Source organism: Pteropus medius, unplaced genomic scaffold, assembly GCF_902729225.1.
Source record: "Pteropus medius unplaced genomic scaffold, Ma_sr-lr_union100, whole genome shotgun sequence".
NCBI lineage: Eukaryota > Metazoa > Chordata > Mammalia > Chiroptera > Pteropodidae > Pteropus > Pteropus medius.
The window spans coordinates 2,818,913-2,824,874 of NW_024342644.1; the positions used below are offsets into that span (position 1 = coordinate 2,818,913).

The window sequence follows — 5,962 nt, forward strand, 5'->3', positions numbered from 1 at the left end:
AAGTGAAGGCTTAGAAGAGAGAGCAATGTTTCACAGCCTTTACCTACTGTCAATTGAAAGAAAATATATTTTATTTCATCATCTTATTTTCTTTGGCAGAACTAGGAATAGTGGTTAGGAGTTTCAGAAGGCAGATTTTAAGTCAATATGAACAAAATTTTTAACCACTATGTTCTTTCTACAGTGACTGTCATGGATTACATATGAGCCCCACTTGTTGGTTATTTCCTAAAGAACCAGCTGACACAGAAATGTTTCACTATGTAAGCAGAGTCTCTCTCCCTCCCTCAGTTAATAACTGAGAGCTGATTGTGTTTTATGTACATCATTATGTGGTCTGGGTCAATGTTGGGTAAGAGCATTATAAATGTATGCTAAATAAATATATGAATAGAATGATTGATAGTTTTTAAAATCTATCTTTTCACTCCCAAAACAATGTCCTACCTGTCTTAAGATTTTGTGAATGGTTATATAATTGACCTCGGTCAATATTGATTTATACAAATCAATATTGAGCAAAATATTGATTTATACTTTTAAGCTAAAATGTAAACACATGGCAGCACCTGACCTTTATCTTTTAAAGAGAAATTATATGTGGCCTTATTTAATTTTCATACACTTTGTATAAACTATTTCTATGTCTTATCATACTGATCATACTGATGTTTAGTTCTCCCAATAAAACACTTCAAAGAGAAGACTATGTCTTATCAAACTCTGTATGAAAGTACAAGAGGTTCTAGCCAGCTCAATAGGATAAGAAAAGGAAATAACAATGTAAGAATTAGGAAAGAGGAAATAAATTATAACCTTTTTAAGAAGATGATATGATTTTCTTAGAAAACTCAAAAGAATCTATATACAGATAAAATTAATAATACAAGTTTAAAAATTTGCTACATATAAGATAAATCAATTCCAAAAGTCAATTGCAACAAACAAAACATGTAATGTAAAAAAGTGTTTATTTTAAAAAAGAATATTTGCAAATGGAAAAGAAAATATAAAATGCCTGGAATAAATCTAATAAAAATGATCACCACATTTACATATAAAATGATAAAACTTTATTAAAAGCCTTAATAATATATAAATAAGTAGAAAGAAATACTGCACTCATGGAGCATAAAGATATCAGCTCTCTACAAATTGAGAATTTCTTCACAAATTAAGGGGTGGAATCAATACCCAAACCAAATTTCAATGGAGTTTATTATGGAATCAACAAACTGGTTCTGAAATTTCTATGTAACACATGTATTGTAATTATTGTGGTATTGGCTGAGGGTAGACAGATAAACCAGTGGAATAAAATTGTGAGCTTAGAAACAGATTAATGCAAAAATGAAAACTTAATATATGATAGAGCTGGATAAGTGGGAAAAAGAGGGACAAGATAATAAAAAGTTCTGGAATATCCGATAATCCATATGGGTTATAAAATCTATTTTTCTTTCATATCATACCCAGGAATTAATTACAGATTAGACAAGTACTTCAGTATAAAAACTAAGCTTTAAAATTTTTTAGGCAACCAAAATGTCCTTCAGTGGTGAATATAGAAACAACTGTAGTACATTCATACAATAGAATATTATTCAGTGATGAAAGGAGTTGTCAAGCCATGAAAAAACATAGCGAAACCTTAGAAGCACATTGCTAAATGAAAAGAGCCAACTGAAAAAGACTACATAGTGTATGAATTCAATTATATGACATTCTGGAGATGGGCAAAACTATAGAGGCAGAGGATGGAGGGGGAGAGGCAGGGAGCGAGGGATGGATAATTGGAGCACAGAATACATTTAGAACAGTGAAACTATATTTCCTGTTTGACACAGTGATGATGGATACATATCATTATACATTTGTCAAAACTCATAGTGGGACAACATGGATAGACCTAGAGGGTATTATGCTAAGTGAAATAAGTCAAACAGAGAAAGACAAATACTAGATGATCTCACTTATATGTGGAACCACTTATATAAAGAACAAAATAAATGAACATACAAAACAGAAAAAGACATAGATACAGAGAACAAACTGATGGTTGCCAGATGGGAGTGGGGTTGGGGAGCTGGGTGAAAAAAGTGAAGGGATTAAAAAGTACAAATTGGTAGTTACAAAATAGTCATGGAGTGTAAAGTACATCATAGAGAATATGGTCAATAATATTGTATGTATGGTGCCAGGTGGGCACTAGACTAATCTGGGAGATCATTTTGTAAATTATATAAATGTCTAACCACAGTGCTGTACACCTGAAACTAATATAAAATAATATTGAATATCAACTGAAATTGAAACTTTAAAAAAGGTGTGGAGAAAGGTGAAGTGGAATAAAAGTTTCAAATTTCCAGCTGTAAATAAGTCATATAATGTATAGCATAGGAAACATAGTCAATAATATTGTAGTAATGTATGGTGTCAGATGGTTCCTAGACTTATTATGGTGATCACTTCTTTAGGTATATAAATATTGAATAACTATGGTGTATACTTGAAACTAATATAATGTTAGCTCTATTTTAATAAAATTTAAAAAAACATAGGATGTGCAACAAAAGAGTGAACTCTACTGTATACTATAAACTATACTTAATAGTAATGTATCAGTATTGGCCCATCAACTGTACCAAATGTACCACACTAATACAAGATGAAAATAATAGAGGAAACTGTGGAGGTGGAGGGGTAACTGTTTGAACTTTCCAATGAATTTTTTTGTAAACCTAAAACTGCCCCCCTGCAAAAAAAAGAGAAAGAAATGTATTAAAAAATTAGGAGACAATAGAGAATAAGTTTGTGAATTCCAGGTAAGATGAATTTCCTAAGTAAGATGCATAACAAGAAAAAGATGGATAAGTTTAACTAAATTTAAATTAAGATTATTTATTTAAAAATACCATAGAGTGAAACATAAGCTGCAGGCTGGGAGAAGATTATTATTGATATCAATTATGATTGATAAATATTCAGTACTAGTATCCAGAACATATAAAATACTTCTAAAAAATAGGTAAAACACAAAACAATACAGATAGATAGGCAAAAAGCTTGAATAGTTATTTCAGAGAAAAAGACACATGAATGGTGCTCAGCAAATAAAAATATGCTTGATTTCATTACTAATGAGAAAAAAAAAAGTACCTCAGCCTCCCTAGTTTGACAAAAATTAAAAAGACTGCCAATACCAAGTATTAGTGAGGATGTGGAGTGTTGGGAGTCTCATACGCTGCAGGAGGGAGGGCAAGTTGGTACAACCACTTTGTGAAATTACTTGGCCTTACCTTGGAAGGTTGAATGTGCATATAGCTTATGAGCCAGCAATATTCACTCTGTTTCTATGTCTACGCTGCAGAGACATTCTTATACATGTTTACCAGGGCTCACAAACATTCGTAACAGCATTGTTATGTTAGTGTTTTCAAAAGCAAAAATCTGGAATCAATTCTTTTCAGATGTCAAATGGACCATGTAATTACTAAATAAATTGTGGTACATTTAATGTAAAGGACTATTATACAGCACTGAAAATAATTAAACTGTTTTAACACATCTCTATTTGGATGAATCTTGAAAACATCGAGTGAAAAAACCCACAAGAAATGAGAGAATTCTTATACAGAGGTCGAAACCAGCTAAATCTAACAATATGTGCTTAAAGATCTATACATATGTGGTAAGTCTACAAAAAGAAGCAAATACATAACAAATACTTTGTTTACTTATTCCTTTAAAGAATTGTGAAAAACCATGTATTTGCTTATACATTTTAAAGTTAATATTTAGAATTTTTTATTTTCAGTTGAAATAGTTACAGAGAATGTAATTTCTAGCATGTTATAAATATGACATCTAAAATAATACTGTCATCTCTCACTTTTAAAAGTATTTAGTAGAACATAAAATTATAAAAATTTGATACTATCACCAAAGAACCATTTAAAACATATACAAACAAGCTATTTAACATTAATAATACATAAATCTTTCCTTTTTCTATTTGAATCATACTTCTATTTCTTTAACAAACTTTTGTCTTGATACATTTTTGTGCTTGAAAGAGTTCTATTGATTACCCTATCATACCTATCCAAAATAAAATATGCATATAAATGTAATTCATAACATCTCATTTCCTGATATTATATAAGGCTCTAAGATTTAAAAAAAATTCTTCTAGATCGTTATGTTTATAACTATCATCAGTATACACTTGATCAAAACTCCTTAAATATACTATAAGTGTTGATAAATAATTATTAAACATAAAGAATAAAATTTGTTGGAAATATATTCTTTATTAGAAGAGTCATGGTCTTCTATGCTTTTAATAAAAAGAAAATTTTCTACTGGTATGAATGGTGAGACTAGCATTTCATTAAACTTTTTATTAATAGGACATGTAAAATGGTAAGCATTTTATAGGATGAAATAAAATGAGGAATCACTGTAATTACAAAAATTTCATAAAGTGATAAAATAGGTTTTAAATACTATATTAAACACCACATGCCAAAATGGAAAGAAGTTACGTGAAAGTTTTATCTTAGGGTTTTATCCAAAATTATCCTGAAAAATTTGGCAGATCCAGAAAACATTCCAGTTATATTGAAAAGAATCAGAATCATTCTGCTTCTTCAGCTGATCAAGATGTTTTTATTTCCAGCAAATAATACACCCTAGGAAAGAGTATTGAGAATAACTGTAAAGAAATGCTTGTTTTTAAAAATATGGAAAAAGCCCATGTGTTGAATATTTCTTGCCCATGTTCTCCTTGGTTTGCTCTCTCAGGACTTGTCCTTATTCTTTAAAAATGAGTTGGGGAAGAAGGAGGTGAAAATTGTCATTGTCACCCCATCCTTATCATCTCCATAGATCTGATTTCGGAACATTTTAACAGGAGCCAAAATACTCAATTCTAAAATCTATACTACGGCCATGCCACCCTGAACATGCCTGATCTCGTCTGAACTCAGAAGCTAAGCAGGGTCGGGCTTGGTTAGTACTTGGATGGGAGACCACCTAGGAATACCAGGTGCTGTAGGCGGTAAAAAAAAAATAAAATAAAAAATAAATATTTAAAAATAAATAAATAAAATTCACGCTTTACTCTTAACAGAAATATGCATAAAATAGAAAACAAAGAAAAACTTGTGTGTTTACAGTTCCTTGCTTAATCCTTCAGAAGAACTGGCCTATCTGGAGATGAGAGGGTTCACATCCCAGGGTCCTGGCTACAGTGAAATTCGCAATGGGTGTTTTGGTTAAGTGAAAGGACTATTGAGAACTCAAGAGTTCTCAGGCAAATTGGGTTTAGGAAGAGTATGTAAGAAATTTGGGTATCTAAAGATTGACTTCCTTAAACTGGTAGATACTTATATACCCCCCAGAAAGTCCTTATGTACCTGAGCGGGGGTAAGGAGAGGCAAGGGAGTGAAAAACCTTGGTTTGAGGAGCACTGTTGATGGTATTCCTGATGTTCTATTTCTTAAAATGGGTTGTGGGCATATGCATATCTGCTTTATCTTAGTAGTTTTATTTAAATTATGTATCTTATACACTTAAACACATATGATGTATCTCAATAAATATAGCTTTAGAAATATACAATATCTGCAGGGCAATTTTATGTCTCTCACACACATGGAAACTGCAGCCCAGGAAGACTGGAATAACAGGTGTGACAGCTGGGGGAAAATGTAAAACTTTCACAGTTGACAGGAGAATTCCGCTCAGGGAGAAAGCTGTCTTTATGTAGGAAAATGATAAGCCCTTTAATGGGCTGAATTTTAAAGAGCTTGGTAAGCAAATAAATAGCTTAATAGTTTTACATTAAAGAAAGAAGGAATTCAGATGAACCTTCACATACATGGTGAAATGATCTTCGACATGGGTGTCAAGAGCATGGGGAAAGGTTAGCCTGTTCAACAAATGGTGCTGGGAAAAC

The 5,962-nt window shown here is 31.5% G+C and overlaps 1 non-coding gene across 1 annotated transcript; it reads left to right on the forward strand.

Annotated features, from left to right (window-relative positions):
• The first annotated feature begins 4,943 nt into the window (after window positions 1-4,943).
• LOC120605648 (5S ribosomal RNA) lies at window positions 4,944-5,062 on the forward strand. Its single transcript, XR_005653674.1, has one exon. It is a non-coding gene; the product is annotated as a 5S ribosomal RNA (ribosomal RNA).
• The last annotated feature ends 900 nt before the right edge of the window (window positions 5,063-5,962 follow it).